Source organism: Pleurodeles waltl, chromosome 11, assembly GCF_031143425.1.
Source record: "Pleurodeles waltl isolate 20211129_DDA chromosome 11, aPleWal1.hap1.20221129, whole genome shotgun sequence".
NCBI classification, from domain to species: Eukaryota; Metazoa; Chordata; class Amphibia; order Caudata; family Salamandridae; genus Pleurodeles; species Pleurodeles waltl.
Window position 1 is genome coordinate 640,658,269 of NC_090450.1, and position 19,450 is coordinate 640,677,718.

Below are 19,450 nucleotides of genomic sequence, written 5' to 3' on the forward strand. Positions count from 1 at the left end.
CACAAAATTTAGTAAGATTTACAATATTTATTCCCTATTGGTTACACTCTACTAGCAAGTTTATTCGTCTCAATAACAGAAAACACATCAACAATGTCACAATATGGCAACTCGAATAAGATTTAATCAAAGCAAAGATCATAAACATTAAAACAGCACGACGTCAACATGGATCAACTGTAGCAGAATATCATTAGCGCATGATTCAACAAAGCATAGATTTAGTCAATTGTCTATTTGCATCCGTTTAGTGAACCCCTTAACTAGCTCGAGTTAGCATTAGCATGTTGGGCTTCATGCTAAATAATTTAGCAACACAAATTTAGAAAACATCTGACTATGGTCTCTATCAAAAGAATCAGTTGGTACCTAGAAAGAAAAGGCAAACAGACATTTACAATGTCATCATCATATAGTTACCCTCCATAATGGGTAGGCATACAGAGTCAGTCTTCATCCTCAGGACATCAGTTGATTCGCATCAGCCAGGAAACGCAGCAAAGTTCAGCAAGACCGGGCAATAAGGAACACTTCCCTCATAAGGAGGAAGAGTATGAATCGGGCAAGACAACGGTAAGGATGGTTCAAAGATTCAAACAGAGTGACAAAGTGGCTAGGTACTAGCAAAGAATGGCACGTAATGGCTGGTTTCTCCTTGTGACACGGTGTTATATTAATCTTGTTGTACAGTCTCCTAATTTCCAATTGGGCAACTTTTGGTGCATCATTATCTCCCAAAAATAATTTGTTTGTCACCTCACTAGGATTTTCACTTTAGTAGAGTTCTCACGTAGTTCATTGGATCCTGTAATTGACGTCTCCAACGGGTAGAATGTCAGGTACAAACTTTTATTCTCGCAGGCTCAGTCAGTAGTCCCATTGTCTCTACCAGTTCAGGCGACCTTGTACCTGTTGCAAGTTTACACTGTTGCATTCAGCAAGAATGTCTCCTTGAGCAAGCCGGGTCTCATGAGAAATAATTTACTACGGTTACACACATCTTCTAGCTTCTGGAAAAGTACGGCTACATGTCCTTCAGCAAGTCAGCACATTGCACGTTAGAAAAACACAATTAGTATGAGACCGGCAGTTAGGCCCCGACTCATGTTAACTAAGGCCTAGTAATTAATTTTAGCAAAATCTTAACATATAACTCTTAATGCTAATACAAAACCACTCATGAGTACATCAATAATTAATTATCAGTCAGTTCCGTTGATCATCATATACATTGGAGGTCAACCCCGTGGGCACATTTGAAACGCGTAGGTTAAAAGCACATGAATACATTTTCTATGCAACATCATTATACATTAATTTGCAAACATTTAATTTTGATTATAATAACTACACTCCAACACCGGCGCCATGATCATAATGACACGGTCGGACCACCACTTTGGCCAGCGGTCTGACCGCACCTGAGACCCACCAGGGTCATAATGAGGGACCAAGTGTCCTTATCTGATCCTGAAAAAATGCTTTATTCTTATGAGCCATAGCTCAGGTGTTTGCAAATATTGGGAGTTTACGGATTAGGAATTAACGACTAAGAGCATGAACAAACAAACATTGAAAATGCTAGTATGATTCAGCCCTAAATAAATTAGCTATTTCTTTGACAATGCTTTTTGCAGAGCAAATGACAACACATGTTTAGGTGCATGTACATAGTAGGCTGTCGGTGTTGCAATAGCTCTCTGTGCCTGCTATGTGAACATCACAAGCTTAATCCTACAGTATTGTCATGAGATTTGACATGGTCGTAAAGCACTGCTAAAGAGGTGGGGTTGGGTATGAAGAGGGTGGTTTACCCTAAGGGAAGGAAGGGTGGTAATCTCAAGAATTATGTGGCCCTTCCCACTAAATAGTAGTTTCTGTGCTGACAATCACTTAATAGCTGTCAGTAGATGCGATCCTAGAACGTAAGGCCCTGAATTTGCCCTAAGGGTTATTTAAAACATATATTTCCTATGTCTCACTCGAAACCTTTCTTCCATAACAATGTATATTAATAGAAAGTTAATGTTTGAGCAGAATCTCAATGAAGAGTGACCTATATTATTTAACATAACCTACATGAATTCTCTGACATATTATACAAACATTAGAAAACATTGTTAAGTTCACAAACATTACATGAAATGACTGAAAAACTCTGCAAAGAGCATGAATTTGTGCTCAAACAGTTCAAGAAAAGATATGTTGGCAGGTACATTCTGTGGCAAACACATTTTGTGGGAAATATTCACCTCAAGCAAACACGGGTGAAAAGGACAGATGTAACAACTTGGCAAAATACAAAACATATTATTTTTGCCCCGTTCTGTCACTGGAATTAAATCTTCACCCACCCTTGTTCTCTATGTCAGTGAAGAGTTGTTATAGGTTTACATTGTTTCTCCCTCTATCTCTTCCTTCACCAATGTGTGTTCTTAGCTTTTCCCATTGTGATCTCCGGCCAGCACAATACAGCAGTCAATTATCTGTACAAGCATCTAGGTAAGAGGTACCATTTGCAAAACTGAGTGGAAGGAAAGGGCTTGCTCTAAAAGCATTCAATCCTTGAGGGAGAAAATATGTGCAGACTACTTGAATCTATACACAATTGTGGCATTGGTTCCTTAACTATTTTGACATGCCTCTTCGTGCCCCTGAATGTCAGCTCAGGCAAGGTGCTAAAAAGAGAGCCAACAGATACAAGGCAGCTTGTTGATTAACCTCTGGTTTTCAAGTTAGGGAGTGGCTTTCGGTGTTAACTGGTTAGAGAATAAAACCTCTAAGTTTGCTTTCACGCCTGTCTTGTGGTCTCATCACAGACAGCTTGCTAGGTAGACACATGGTTGTTATGTAATGATATTTTCAGATTGTAGGAAAATGGACCTGCTTCTGCTGTCTGTAGATTTGTTTTTCATTTTTATGGACTTGGATTGGCAATGAGAAACCGCTGAAGAGATCTCTCTACATGTACTTTTCCTTAAACATGGTAACCAATGCGGTTAAATCAATTGAACTACTGAAATATTATTTGCCTGCTGGAATAGTTTTTGCACAAACGCACAGAAACTGCCATAAAAGTAAAAAAACACATATGAGCCACAGTAATGTGTTTTTGTCATATATATATATATATATATATATATATATATATATATATATATATATGGAACCAAAATATTGTCACATAACGTGAGTAGCAGCCATATGTCACTAAAGGCCAGGACTAAATAAAAGTCTACAATCTGCTCCATTTTTGGTACTTAAATTTGACATCTATGAGTGTGCCTTGTAACAGCCAGGTCCAACTTTGCAATGTTAAGGTTTTAAGCATGTTTTACCCACATAAAGGTTCTACACATCGCAATTTTACCCACTTGCTTATTTTCAAGGGCAGAGTGGGTAAGTGGGGAACGTTCGCTTAAACTACAAGTGCTCTGTAAGATTGCAGGCTTGTTACACTCTTGTAAGCCTGTGCATTTTTAAAAAACAACAGGGTGAATTTAAGATAAGTGGCGCTGCATCCAATGCAGCACCACTTTTCTCACACCCCCCCAATGTCACCATGTGTGCCCCAAATTTATGATACTGCGCACCATGGTGGTATTAGGAACAATCGTGGCAACATTTTTTACGCTATTGTGGTGTCTTGCTCCACTAGTGGCAAAAATGTTGACACTAGTGGAGCAAAATGCAAGGAGGCCCATTGATTAAAATGGGTGTGTCCTTTTAATGCCTACCTTCAGCATGTGTTAAAAATGATGCCAAAACTGGTGCAATGAAATCTTGTAGATTTCATTGCGCCACTTTTGCAGGCCTCTTTGCGCCAGAACGCCCTTTTTGTATATATTATGCACGGCGCATGCATAATGTGGCGCAAAGGGTTACAAAGTGGTGCAATGCATTCACATGTTATAAAAATGTCTTTTAGAAGAACAGCTAAATGAGGTAGACCATTTTACCTCGTTATTGTTTTTTTAATTTAATGTTTTGTTGTTGGGGTATATGAAATCGCAAACAATTCTGTTTCCTTCAGAGGTGCTCTGGGCCTCATTTACAAGAAACTGACGCTTTGGCTCCGATGCGTCAGATTTCTTCACTGCCGAACAATGCCATGGATGTGCTGTATTTACAATACAGAGCTTCATGGCACACGTTTTCACAGATGCGTCCGAATTTCTGATGCATTGCTCGACTAGTGACAAAAAATTACGCTACTCCAGCAAGGTGAGGAAGGCTCCCATTGACAAAACGCCTGCTCTGAGCAGGCGTTAGAATTTTGATGCAGTGAAGCTGCAGAATTACACAGTGAAATGTAAATTTCACTGAGTCAGTTCTGAGTGGCTTTTTGCCTGGGAACATCAACCTTGCATATCATTTCCAGTAACTGGCGCCCAGGGATAAAAAGTGACGGTAGAGGCCTGTAGCGTCAATTTGTAAATATGGTGTTATTATTGAGCAGTCAGTGCAAAAAAAAATGAAGAAGTTGTGCGCAATGGGCGTGTAAATAAACCTCTCTATGTGTGTGTGTGGGTGCGTATGTGAGGTTAAGTTATGCAGGGTGGAGTACTTTGCACATAAATAAATAACTTACAACTTGACATCATATGGGACTCTACAGAACTATGGAGCAGAAGTACAAAGCCCTTTGGGGGTTGCAAATCCTGTAATTCACAAAATCGCAGTATTATCAATCAAAAAAGTATTTCTTAATTTACAAAAGACCTTTGACAAGTCAGATGATTGTCTTTGGGATCTTTAATGAATCATAAATAGGAGGGCCACGAAAAGAGGGTGACCATTCTATTAGTAATTTGGAAAGAAAAGAATAAATAGTTTGTGACTACAACTGCGGTCTCAAACCATAGATGATTTCTCAGAGTCAACGTTGGGGTGGTAACTGATTCTCAAAGAAGAAGGTGCCCCTTCTAAACATCATCCTTCCCCTTTGTAAATCATGTAGGCAGCCTCACGGGGAACAGGCAGTGGTCCAGAGGTGCACTGTCTGCTCTGTTTTGCAGATGTCGTCCCAAAAGGGAAATATTTTGTTTAAAAGCTGCACCTGTGCCTATAATTAACACTGGCTGCTTAAAGAAATGCTTCACGTTTTGGAAAGTAAATTCCGAGATGAAGGTCTGTTGTCCTTGTAGGCCTTTGTCCCTGCATTGGCAGCCATTCACAGAGGGGTGGCATATTGAGGTCTGCCTTTTTCATAGTCATTCGAAAGGTTATTTGGCAACCCCTTTGAAAGTACAATTTGTAACTTGCCTTTTAGGACATAAGTTAATTTCCTTCCTATTCACAAAACAGCTGATGTGCAAGTTGTTCATTGCTTCTTTGTGAAATGGAACGATGTTTCGTGCCCTTCCATTCTTTGGTGTACAAGTTGGCAGTATGTCTGATTGGCCTCAGGTGTCAGTATGAGTTCTTCCTGAAGTTTTCTTTCTCTCTGTTATAATTTTGTATTTTACATATTGATGCTTTTAATCCTGTTGAAACTCCTACTCCAAATGAAAACAATTTATCATCTATCATTTCCCATCCCTTAGTACAGAGATGAGGAAATCCATTCATTTGCTTTTTGCACAATTTACTTGAAATTCCATGAAAAAAATCTATGGAAGTACATGAAATTAAGCAAAACGCAAAAACATATTCTACCACTATATTTTAGCAAGAAAGGTTTCTTCACTTCCAATTGGGATATGGGGATGCATTTTGTGCAAGAAAATCTCAAAAAGCAAAAACTTCTGCAAATATGAGCAGTTTTCGTTCTGATTGCTCAAGTTGTTTTGTGGCTCTGCACTTAATGTTTGCCATGCACGCAGCATAATCATGCCACATGGTGTAATCTCATAATGACATAATTTTGGGAATTTTGCATAACAACTGTTAGGAATGGGGTAGTTGGTTGGCAGTCGGGTTACCCCCTGTCCAAGCAAGGACCCTCACTCTAGTCAGGGTAAAAGAGAATCACCCTCAGCTATCCCCTGCTTACCACCTTGGTAGCTTGGAACGAGCAGTAGGATTAACTTCACAGTGCTATGTGTAAAGTATTTGTACCAACACACACAGTAACTTAACGAAAACACTACAAAATGACACAACACAGGTTTAGAAAAATAGAAAATATTTATCTAAACTAAACAAGACCAAAACGACAAAAATCCAAATACACAAGTCTAGTTATCGCTAAAAATGCAAAAAGAGTCTTCATGTAATTTTAAACACAAAGCTAATGCTGTTAGCGTGAAAATGTACCTGTGCGTCTCAAAAATAACCCCGAACGGGCGAGTGTGCGTCAAAAAGGGCTTGCAATGCATTGATATCACTCACGAGCCAGACCTTGTGTTGTTTCTCCTTCAGTCGAGTCGGCGTGTGTCGTTTCTTCTCTCTGCAGGAGAGCGATGCGTCAATTCGAAACGCATTCTTGGGTCTGGGCAGGCCCTGCATCATTTTTATATGCCCAGTGGTGTTTTTGTCAGAAATCCAGCTGCACGATGATCCGAAAACCACACAGCGTGGGTTGCTATCTCACCAGCCTCCGTCAGCGATGCTGCCCGTCGTTTCTCCAGCCACGGGCGTCAATCGTCCGGTCATGTTGCAGGTGAGCGTCGATTTTCAGCCACAAAGCCGGGGGCGCATAGATTTTTCAGCCGCTCATCGGAGTCACGTCGATCTTTTCTCCACATGGCGGTCGGTGCGTGGATTTCTCACTCTTGTCCTGCCAGCTTCTCCTTTCAGGGCCCCAGGAACTGGATGGGCACCACTTGGCAGAGTAGGAGTCTCAGCAAAGGCGGCAAGCTCTTTGTCCTCTAGCTGAGGCAGAAGCAGCAACTGCAGGATAGCTCCACAAAGCACAGTCACAGGCAGAGCAGCTCTTCTTCCTCAGCTCCTCAGATCTTCTCCAGGCAGAGGTTCCTCTTGGTTTCCAGAAGTGTTTTAAAGTCTGTGCTTTTTAGTGCCCTTCTTATATCCATTTTGCTCTTTGAAGTAGGTTTACTTCAAAGCAAAGTCTCTCTTGTTTGTGAAATCCTGCCTTGCCCAGGCCAGGCCCCAGACACATACCAGGGGGTTGGAGACTGCATTGTGTGAGGGCAGGCACAGCCCTTTCAGGTGTGAGTGACCACTCCTCCCCTCCCTCCTAGCACAGGTGGCCCATCAGGAAATGCAGACTAAACCCCAGCTCCCTTTGTGTGACTTTCTAGTGAGAGGTGCAACCAGCAAGAAAATGCTCACTTTCTAAAAGTGGCATTTTCAAACACACAGTCTTAAAATCAACTTTACTAAAAGATGTATTTTTAAATTGTGAACTCAGAGACCCCAAACTCGATGTCTATCCACTCCCTAAGGGAATCTACACTTTAATCATTTTTAAAGGTAGCCCCCATGTTAACCTATGAGAGGGACAGGCCTTGCAACAGTGAAAAACAAATTCAGCCGTATTTCACTGTCAGGCCATATAAAACACATTACCATATGTCCTACCTTAACTATACACTGCACCCTGCCCTGGGGGCTACCTAGGGCCTATCTTAGGGATGTCTGACATGTACAAAAAGGGAAGGTTTAGGCCTGGCACGTCGGTAGCTCTTGTGAGGGAGAAAAACGACGCATCGCCTACACAACCGGAGAAGAACTATGCAAGGCCTCACTTGTGAGTAAGGAATTGGCACATTGCTGACTTTTCCAATGCACGCCCAATGCTTGGGTGGCAAGATCGTTCACAGTGTGGGGGACTGAGTCTAACCCACGGCAAAGGACCCTTGTCACCCCAAATCCGGGTTGAGCTCCGGCTAACTAGCAGTGCCTCATCTGTCCCAAAGGGAAGAGATAATTGGGCAGCCGAGCGCATGAAATCTTAGTGCTTCCCAGGGAAGTCGTGGTCACTCAGGTCCCAACCAGTTCTCTCATACACAGTATGGTCTCATATATAAATGACAAAAGCAGTTTAAGTTTTAAAGATTGGTTTAATAAAACGACTGCATTTTAGATAACAAGGTGTGAGCCGCAATAACCAGAACCATACAACACAGTAGGATTGAAATAGTAACGAGGAGAGTGAAACATAAGAATAACGCTATCATGGTGCAACTAGATTATGTTCCCTCCTCTAAGTTCTATTTTGAGCACAGCATGTTAAGCTCTAAGTCTGCCTTTTAGGTTCCCCCGGGAGGACATCGACCCTCATACCTGAGCAAAGGCCTGTGATCGGGATCAGCATCTGCAACAGGGCAATCAGCGTCTAGTTGTGGGTTCCTGGTCGGAATCTCCCTCTTACGTGTACCAGGACTAGGAAGTGTTTTTATAACTAACACACCAGTGTTCTAAGAAACGTCTCTACATAAAAATATGTACTTTCTACGAACCCTAAAGACTAAACTTCTACCACGTCTATCGCCAATGTACCAGACTGTATCCTTGACTGAAGCACAGAGCGAGCAAGAATGCATTGTTTGAGATCTTCAGTGCTGAAGTAAGCTAAACAGTGTGATAGAGGAAAATACAACAAGACTGTGAAACTGGCTATTGTAAAATAACAGTGCGAGGCTAAATAAAATGCATCTAGGGCACAGTGCACAGAGGCCTAATACTTTAAGCAAACGTGCAGAAAGCTACATTAAAAATGGCAACTGCCACTGCCGACTTTGCGGCTTCATCAGCCAAAGTATTCCCAGCAACGTGTATTCCAACGCGCTGGTGCCCAAGAGTATGTACAACATGGACTTTGGGTAGCGTCTCCTTCAGGTCTGCTACCTTCCCCCACAGTAGTCTGTGCTTAATGGTGTTGCCTTTCGAATCTCTGAACCAATTCAAGCGCCAGTAATGTAGGTATTCATTAAAAGACTGGACGCAATAATATGAATCACAAACAATCAGTGTAAACTGTGTCGGATCCGAATGTTCTAATGCCATCAGCAGAGCCTTCAGCTCAGCCAACTGTGCCGCACAATCCCCTAAAGTCTGTGTACAAGTATGTTGGGGCAGAATTTCTCCCCCTCCATATGGCCGCTCACTAATGCACATGCAGCAGAATATTGGTGTTTTGTCCCCACCGCCGGTTGCGCAGAGCCATCGGTGTACATTACTACTTGATATTGACCAATCGGCAACGTGTCAGAGGGAACAGGATATTCAACTTCATATTGCAGAAATTCTTGAGTTTGTAATTTTGGGTCAAAAACGTAATCTACATCAGTGGCTGTTAAATACGTAGCCCATTGTATCCATCGCGGGTGCAATGCTTTTGCGTTAGGAACGCTCGCTTTTGTAACAGCCTCTAGGGCCGGAGTAGGGGAAACGACTATAATGCGTTTACCCTGGAAAAGAGGTCTTCCTTTAATAACAGCCATCTGTACAGCAGTGAGAATTTTCTCTGTAGGTGCGAAACGTTGTTCAGCAGCCGAATACAAGTGAGACTTGTATCCAATCGGGACTGTCTCACCCTCATTAAATGTGACATACGTAAACCCAATGGCCCCAGCTATCCCCCTGGGACCAAATGCGTCTTTTTGTCCCGTGTATGTAAATGTTTTGCAGCTAGTAGATCTGCTTGTAACTCCCGAAGAGTATGTGTATGTTCATTTGTCCAGAATTTACTCGAAAAATCAGGCCGAATTAATTTGTATAAAGGTTTTATGCGTGTAGCATAATCAGGAATGTATGTTCTGCCAAAATTTAGAAAGCCCAACAATGATTGGAGTTTCTTAATCGTATTAGGTGGTAGCAATTGCGCACATTTTTCTGAAAGTTGTGGCGCTAGGCTCTTACCCTCATTTGACAGCTCATATCCCAGGAATATGACGCTGAGGAGGGCAATTTTTTATTTTTTGAAGTTAAATTTGTAGCCAATTTTGGCAAACCCAACAACAATGCGGGCTACACGTCTTAAATGTTGTAGTAACCCATCATCCGTGAGATATATATCATCTACATATGACAATGCTTCAGGGTCCAACCCGCGTAAAATTACAGTCACACGAGCCGCAAACAGTCCCGGGCTATTCTTATACCCCTGAGGCAAACGACTGAATTTTACCTGGGAGCCTAACGCACTAAAGCTTGTGAGGTCCCTACATTCGGGTGCTATATTCTGGCAGAAGAAACCATTCGAGATGTCTAAAGTCGTTTTAAATTTTTTCTGCACAATGTTATTCATCAGTGCGGCGCTATGTGAATTTTGAATAGCATATGTACGTGTATGTCCGTTCAAATGTCTGTAGTCTAAGACTATTCTATATGAATGGTCCGGTTTAGCTACAGGGAATAAGGGACTATTCATCGGCGAGACACAGGGTTCAATTACTCCCTGGTATTCTAATTGCATAAGTATTTCTCTCACCGGTGCCCTTGCTTCATGTTTTATTGGATATTGGGGTTGTGGCTGAAGACCGCGGTCTCAAAGCAATTCTGCATAGCGGTGCGAGTTGCAAATAGGAAGGGAACACCCCTTCCTATTTGCGAGTCGCATTCCCATTTTGCGAGTACTGACTCGCAAAATAGGAATGTGAATTGCGATGTGCGTATTGCATGGTGCAAACTGCGATTTTCGCAGTTTGCGCCATGCAAAACGCTTCCTACATCTGGCCCGTAGTGAGACCTACACAACTCAGCCCACCTTGGATAGGTTTCCCTATGTGTTGGCTGAACTAGGGTTCTAAATCTAGAGCAACCCACATTGGAAAAAAGGGCCAGTTGTCAGCGGAAAAAAGTGATGCATCTGTGTTGCATTTTGGGCCGTTTCCTGTTGCGGGCACTAGGCCTACCCATAGAAGTGAGGTACCATTTTTATCTGGAGACTTGGAGAAATGCCATGTGGAATGAATTTTGTGGCTCCATGCATATTCCAGAACTTTCCATCAACGAAATATGAGGAAATGTGTTTTTTTAGTGAAGGTTTGAGCTTTGCAAGGGATTCTGGGTAAATAAAACCTGACGCAAAAGCGGCACAAACTTACAAAACACAATTGTATTTTGCAAGTTTGCGCTGCCTTTGCGTAAAAAAAAGATGCAATGCGGCGCTAAAAAAGTATAAATATGGGCCTATATATCTTCACAACCATAATGGTATATTGCTTTTATAAATCGGCCATCATGGCAAAAGGTTACAGATGAAAATGTTATAACAAATTACTGTTTTTTCCAACTCATTTTCAATATATCTTTATTTCAACAGTTATTTTCCGTTGGAAAACCTTGAGGGATCTACACATATGACCCCTTACTTACTGAATCTGGAATTTTATCTACTTTTTAGAAATCTATAGCCTTTCTGGAACACCCATTGGTTCCATGCTGGTTTCCACCACAAACTGGAAGTAGGTTGAGAGCACACAAAATAGGAAAAATGGGTTACCTTTTTGAAAAATGACAAAACTGTGGTAGAAAATTTGATTTCTTGATTCAGCACTGCATGTTCCTGAAAGGTGGGAAAATGGTAACTTTAGTACAGCAAACCGTTCATGGATGCCATTTTTAGGAAAAAACTGACACTTTTATCAGGAGCACTTTCCCTATTTAAAAAAAAAAACCTCAAAATCTTACTATATTTTGCCTATTTTCTCGGTCCCCTCCAGGGGAATCCACAAACCCTTGGAATCCCCAGGATGTTGGAGAAAGAGGTGCAGATTTGATGTGGATACCTTATGTGGAAAAAAGTTATGGATGCCTGAGTGAGAACTTCCCCAAATAGCCACAAAATGGGGGAGGGCAGCAGGGTTGTAGGGTTCAGCGGCTTAAGGGGTTAAGAACATTTAACAAACTGAAATGTAGATGGACGCAATGACAAATGACAAATTGTGAGAAATAGTATTTCTGAGCTGCCAGTACACCCTTTAGAAGTTCGACAATTTAATTGGGAAAGTGTGCTTAAAAGCGCACAATTCAGTTGGCATTTTCTCAGAACTTTCTCAAGAAGGTAAAAGCTCAACACTCATGGGGAGGGTTAGATTTACTTGGCAAACATGAAAGTAAATGAATATTCCGGAAGTTCCCTATTTAGAAACTATGGCTGTTTTGCAAATGTATGTGACAATTGCATTGTAAAATGTTTGAAGGTGGAATGAAAGACCACTAGTGCTAATGCACACCAAAAATGTGGAAGGTATCAAATGTCTGCCTCTTTTATATATCGCAAGCCATGACCCTAGCTGCCTGCCGAGCCCACCCACTCAATTTGGTGAGTAGCTTCACTTCTTTAGGTTTCCAATTAAATCATTAGAACATGGGCATGCAGATCTCTACCACAGGTTAGGCAGACCACAAGGCTTTGTGAATATTTATTTTCAGACAGCTTTAGTGGTATTTACGATTTGTATGAATACTTCTAGGAGATTTACTCTGTTTAAAATACACTTGCTACTTAGATTCCTTGCTTTACAATGTAGTCATACAGAAGGGAAAGATAACTGTTAATTTTACATAAGGATCTCAAATGCATAAATAGTTATGTCAAGATCATTTGTAACTCTTTGGCACCATCAAATGTCACATGCAGGACTGTCAGGTGAGTCGAGAGCTTTGACTGGAGTCAGTTGCTGTGTGCAACTGGACCTTGTTCTGGGAAGTCCGAGGGTAGATAACTTTCAGCTTCCTATCTCATGCTTAAATCTACTAACGGGGGTCTTCCTGGGTCCTCACCTAATTCTACCAGGCCCCTCGAAAGTAATTTTTGTACATTTAGGGTATGTTCAGCTTCCAACGTGGGCCTTGTTGACCCATTGTTGTTCTCCTGCTCGACCGTAAAAGGCAAGTGGCCACCTATATATTACCCTTATCCCTTCCGTGCTCAAGGCTATGCTTTCACTGCTGGTCCACCTCAGAAACCAAGGTTGCCATTTAACTCAACAATAGAGTTATTCATCAGGAGCCACAGAAAATGCACACATAGCTCTCACTCAACAGGTATGTCTGCTAAGTTAACAGATATTACATGCATTGGCTTTGTCAGGTTAAAATATCTTAGGTTATGGTTCAGAGAGCAGGCTATATCTCAACTCTCACAAAACGTCCTGGCACCAACCTTGCACATCAAAGACATCCTTCAAGTGACATTGAAAGGTATTGGCCATGACTTTTGACATCAGACTGTTCTTAAACACATCTTGAGTTGGTTTACTTTAGCAAATACAGCTATGCTCCAGGTGACACAAAATGTAAATACTTTTTAAGAAAGGAGACAGCAGAACTATCTGTTGGCTACACACAAGTTACGGGTTCAAGCATCAGATAGCAAAGAGAACTCATGGTCAAATCTCATAGTTTTCTACCTTGGACAGAAGGAGCTTCCCATAAAATAGACAGACTAAAAACTCTGGCTTTGACAACAGAACTGTGCTGTCACAGATTCATTGCTTGTCAGCTCAGGGACCACACATAAGAGGCAGTTGTGGCTCACTGTGCTCTGAAGGGTGCAGGGCAGGGTGCGGGTGGGGCGGTGGAACAGAAACATTTAATTAAAAAAAAAAACGTACTTGCTCCGCTGCGCCGCTCCTCTTTCCCTTATCGCTGCAGGCACAGGCTCCCAGTCTGGCCTGAGGCCAATCCTGATGCTGCTCAGAGCAGCATTGGGATTGTCTGGGAGCACACATCATGCAGGCAGACTGGGAGCCTGTGCCTGCTCTCTCCAGCCCGGCAACACAGTGCTGGGCTGGAGAGAGCACAATGCGCATGCATGTTTGGCCGGCCCAAGATACTTTAGATTTCAGCAAGCATACGGGGTTAGGCTTCACAAAGCAGAGCTATCCTTTAGGTTACACAAACATTACAGGCATTTGGTTTTGGACGGCACAGCTATATCACAAGCTCAGTAACTTTACATTCTCTGGTGACTCAGCTGAGATATCCCTCACGTGTTATAGAAAGTGAAGGCTTTGGCTTTAGACGGCAAAGCTCTTCTTTTTGTAACACTGATTTTATGTAATTTGCTTCAGATGGTAGTATTACCCCACTGGTCACACTTACAGACTTTTACAGTATGTAGCAATATCTCACTCTATTCAAAACATACAGGATCAGGCCTCAACTGTAGAGGTATCCCTGAGGAGAAAGGGAAGTTACAAGCTCAGGTTACAAGCAGCACATCTATGTGATGGACTTATGCCTCAGACAGCAACTCCTTCAGGTTTTACTGCCACTAATATATGGCTTATTAAACATAACACAGACGAAATGAGTGAGTGATTCAGGATCACACTGAGCCTTAGCAAGGAGCTAGACAATCTTCTCAATTGCCTGTTTGCTCACCATGTCCTATGTCAAGGGGGTGTAGCATCCTGATATTTTTCTATTAAGAATTCACTTTGGTTACTTTGATTTCTTACATTTGTTTCAGTTATCGAACTAATTTAATTTTTGCTCAGTGCAAAGCCTTGAGTCACAACTTCTCTCTCGGACTGTCTCACGTTTTCTCTCAACTCACTTTTCCCTTTCCTCTCTTGTTCTGCTATTTTTCTTGCTCTCCATTTCTTAGTCTTACCATCGCTCACTACGTACATGAAAGGGTTCGGGCACGTTCTTGGCAGATATATCCATCACTTGTTCCTAAATATACAGGGTGTGTTTTCTTTTTCATAGTTGCTCTCACGGGTATTCCATAACTGTTGATGTACTGTAGCATGTCTTATGCCTTACCTCAAAATATTTCTCTTGTTGCATATGCTTTGCATACCAAATGCAGAATTGATGTACTTATGAAAATTCAGGTTGCCACTTCACTCAAATAAGGGACTCATTAGCTGCAAAGTTATGGCACTTGATCAGCACCTCCCCTCCTCATAAGTAGATTTACTCACAAAGAAATCTTTGTGCGAGTAATTTCTGTGTTAATTGTGAAACGTATTTGGTACTTGTAAAATAAGCTATTTGTGCATGTAAGTCAAACTTACACATACAAATAGCTTTGGAAAACACCCCTCATTTGTGTAAATATGGATAGAAATGGGCATAACTAAATATAGCACATCACTCCTTGGCCTTTGAGCTGTAACTATTTTTTCAAAATCCAGTGTGGCAGTCCCACTCACCCAGCCCAATACACTCATTTGAGAAAGACATTTCCCGTAGAGTATGGCTGTCCCTAAAAGGAATACTATTCCCCAAAATATGTTAATGGGAAGAAGGTCCAAGGGCATGCTTAATATAAGATGTGCACATTTGTTTTCAAGATGGCTATCACTTGGATTCTTGGCAAGCTATTCACTGCAATGTCACTGAGGGAGAAACCCATATTAAACCAATGAAAATAAAAGCAGGGTCCATGAAAGCTGTAGTTTGAAATACTTGTAAACACTCACACACTATTATACCATTGTTACTACCTTCTGAAATAATTTTACAAGAAGAGATGCATTTTGTAAATAGTCTATACAGTGCACACATTTGAAGATCTGCTATTTATGAAAACATTACTATATATAATGGCAATACATGTTTCTGATAATTATCATGCCCTCGCAGTTATCCCCTTATAAATTCCGGCAGGTCAAACCTGCTGAAATCTGTTGGGGGAAAGATCCAGAAAAAAGGAAAAGCATGCACATTTTTACGCTGAAAACCCATTCAAAATACTATGCCCCACTTCCCTTCCAAAAAATCAGAATAAGAGGTATTTACAGATCGTGGTAAATACCTCAATCTGGATTATTGGTATTTACCATGCGAAACTTGCAATGAGGGCCTTGGTGGAATTCCAATTCTATTGTGAAACTCAACATATGTGTGGCATTAACTTCATTTGTCATTCGGTAAACATTACCTCATGCCATCCTAAATTCAGACAACCTCTCACCCATCAACTTGTGTGACTAGAGATTGTACCATGTATCTATTTCCATTTCATTCATATAATATTTATACTGATAGGTATCCATGGCTTCTGTGAGAGAGGTCATACTCCCTTAGACTGTTGTCTTCAGTGAGCAGAATGAAAAAATATGAAAGGGTACATTGATATTTCTAAATAATGGGGATGTTTTCTATTAGGGGGTTCCAAGTAATCGTAGACAATTGACTTGAAGCTTGAGGTGTCTGTTTTTCGCTTGGAACCCTGGAGCAGCTCCGCCTACAATTTTAAGGTAATGTTTGCCCATCCCAAAAGCATCTTCTCATCATTGTTTTTTTATTGACCACATTTAGACTTAATATGATACATCACTTGTTGGCAGTCCCTAAGGTGTGTTGTACAGATTGTTCTCCTCAACTCAACCCTCTAATTGTGTTCTGGTTTCAAAACAGAATACTATGCACTTTATAAAGTTTGGGCGTTTTTATGTGAATTTCCAGAATAAATGTATTATTTCATTATTAAAAGAGAAGCACTTTATTCAGGACAAACTTGCCTTGTTGCACCTACAAATGGTTTTAGATCAGTGCACCTGCTTTCACGTGGCATTTTGTTTAGCTGGTGCTGCTAAACTGAAGAACTTGAAAGGTTTGTCATGATGAACTGAAGATGTTACCTATGTATGTAATTATACGTCTCATAGAAAATGGTGGGTTTATTGATAATTTTTATTGATGCTGTATTTTATTGTCATAAATTTTGTTTTATCTGTTATGGTTAAATCTAATACTGAATAAAGAAAGATGGTTGATTGCTTGATTAACACATTACAAAGCAATGACAACCAAAACTTCCTACTTACAATGAGCAGTTAGCTCTTTTATTCTACCACATCAAGAATGCTGACAACAGAGCAGACACTATAAAGATAAACACAATCCCTGCCCAACTGAGAAAGTACATGGGGACTGGGATAAAATACACTTGATTTGCTGATGTTAAGTTTAGTTGAACTACGTTTTAAGCTTTCCATGAACCCAGCTCTGCAACACTCGAAACTCCGGTAATGGCAGCTAGCACGAACGCACAGGGCTGCCCTAGGCAGTAGTCCACACAGTTTTGGAGAACCTGCCCGTGCATCTGGTCAGAATCATGTGGACACACTGTCTCTATCTTAAGCAGGGCTGCCACAGCGCAGTACACTCCTGGTTCGTAAGGCCCACTTTTGTCATAGTTAGGCCAAAACTATGCCTTCACATGTCCAGAGGTGCTGCATAGACTATATGTGACATGGATGCATTGCATGGATTCCAGAAGGCTCATAACATTCTGCTCACTGGTGAGAATGTGCACCTTTTAACCACTGTGCCCTCACAGCATCACATTGAAGAACCTGATTTTGTTTGGATTAAAAATATAGGAAAATGTCCTGGCCTGGATTCACAGAGCGGACAAAACTCCAGTAATCACTCACAATGCCTGCCAAAATGGAGGAAACTGGAATTAACTCTTGGAAGCTCTTATGTCCCCTTACTCTCCCAAGACCTCAGCAAAAATATTTAAACAAAGCATCCTGGAAGATTTTCCAGACAGCCCCGTTCCTAGTGGCCAATATGGAAAGCTTAAAATAGGCCTCATCTTCTTGATAAATAACACTACATCGTGGTCCAACATCTTCAAAATTAAACTAAATTGTATATCTTTACTACTATTCCACATGGCTGCACGCTTCAAATCTCTCCCTCATCGCTATTAAATAGAATCATCACCACCTCCATCTACAATATTAGTGGGACTCTGATTCAGTCCACAGAACTGCACATTTTGCTATTTGACCCCCACATGCACAACTCACCCCCCACTTAAACACTCCCAGCTAGCCACAATCAGTGGTCTTGATACCTACTCCTAACTGGGTACTCTTACCCTCAGAGCCATTTCTCCCAATGTCAACTATACTCCCATAAAATTACCTCCATCCACTACTCTCTCCGCATTCCCCAATCATTTACTTCCCCTAAACTCATCACAACTCGTAGCCCCTCCAACTAGACCCCATTTGCATAACTTCATCTGACCAGATCACACACAGACCAGCCCATCCAATTATGCACCCTGTTATGTCAATCCACACCCCCACCCACCGTGCATACACACACAGGGAATACTCCCCCTCCACAATGACAATGCTTCAATAATATCCCACTCACATCCCACATTACACTCACACACACCCATCACTGACCCACGGTGGGTTAGTCCTCTATCCTCCATCAACACTATGGTGGTCATTACAACCCTGGCGGTCGGTGTTAAAGCGGCGGTAAGACCGCCAACAGGCCGGCGGAAAAAAATGGAATCACAACCGTGGCGGAAACCGCCAACAAAGACAGCCACTTTAACACTCCGACCGCCAAGGCGGTACAAACAAACAGCATGGCGGTAACCACCAACAGACAGGCGGAGGACAATGTACCGCCCACAGTATCGCAAACTACCAATCTGCCAACTTTTCTGGTGCGGATTCACCGCAAACAAAAACTCGGCGGAAACAGGACTTCGAAGGGAAAACGCTCACCTCTACACACCCCACGAGGAACCAGGACGCCATGGAACCAGAGCGTCACATTTTTCCTGCCCTTATCTTCTTGCTCCTCTACGAGGAGCACGAACGCTGGCGGCGAAGACCACGGTAAGTACTGCACCTACGACACAGGGGAGGGAGGAGGGAAAAAACAGGGACACACGCAACACGCCTACCCCCGCCCTCATCCACGACAACACACACATCAATACAGCATGATACATTACAGTTACACCCCCCCGGAAGAATGCAAAGACAAAAGGAAATTAGTGTAACCATTGTAATATACTAGAATCCAGTACGCAAAAATATATATACACTATAAACAAATATATACACCAAGAATTGAAGTCCAGGTATTGCTCCATTGAAGTCCATGGAACACTGGGCCCACACTGCATGGGCGAGGCCCACACTCAATACCCGAACATGACAGAGAGAACACTGCAGGGGCATCAGATAGCAATAAAACAGGCACCTCAGGGGGAAGGGAAAGGGGGGGCACCTCAGCCAGTTGAGTGCACGACACCAAATCCACGAGGGAGCCCCGTGCCCACTGTTCAATCCCGGGGAGTGCAAAGCCACAGTCTCTCAAGTCTCTACAGTGGGTGGGTTGCCCATTGTTCAATCCTGGGAAGTGCACAGCCACAGTCTCTCAAAACTCTACAGTGGGTGGGTTGCCCACTGTTCAAGCCTGGGAAGTGCAAAGCCACAATCTCACAAGTCTCTACATTGGGTGGTTTGCCCACTGTTCAATCCTGGGGAGTGCAAAGCCACAGTCTCTCAAGTCTCTACAGTGGGTGGGTTGCCCACTGTTAAATCCTGGGGAGTGCAAACCACAGTCTCACAAGTCTCTACAGTGGGTGGTTCGCCCACTGTTCAATCCTGGGGAGTGCAAAGCCACAGTCTCTCAAGTGGGTAACAGTTTCCACTGGTTCTGGAGGGGGCTTTGTGCCCAGAGTGCTTCATCTTGCCAAGGACTGAGGTAGTGGATGCCTTTCTCCACTGGCTCTGGAGGGGGCTTTGTGCCCGGAGTGCTTCATCCTGCCAAGGGCTGAGGTATTGGATGTATCTCTCCACTGGGTCTG

General features: G+C 42.2%; 1 protein-coding gene across 1 annotated transcript in view; it reads right to left on the reverse strand.

Moving 5' to 3' along the window:
• ADRA1A (adrenoceptor alpha 1A) overlaps positions 1-19,450 on the reverse strand; it is a 450,910-nt gene that overhangs the window by 22,350 nt on the left and 409,110 nt on the right. The window lies entirely within an intron of this gene.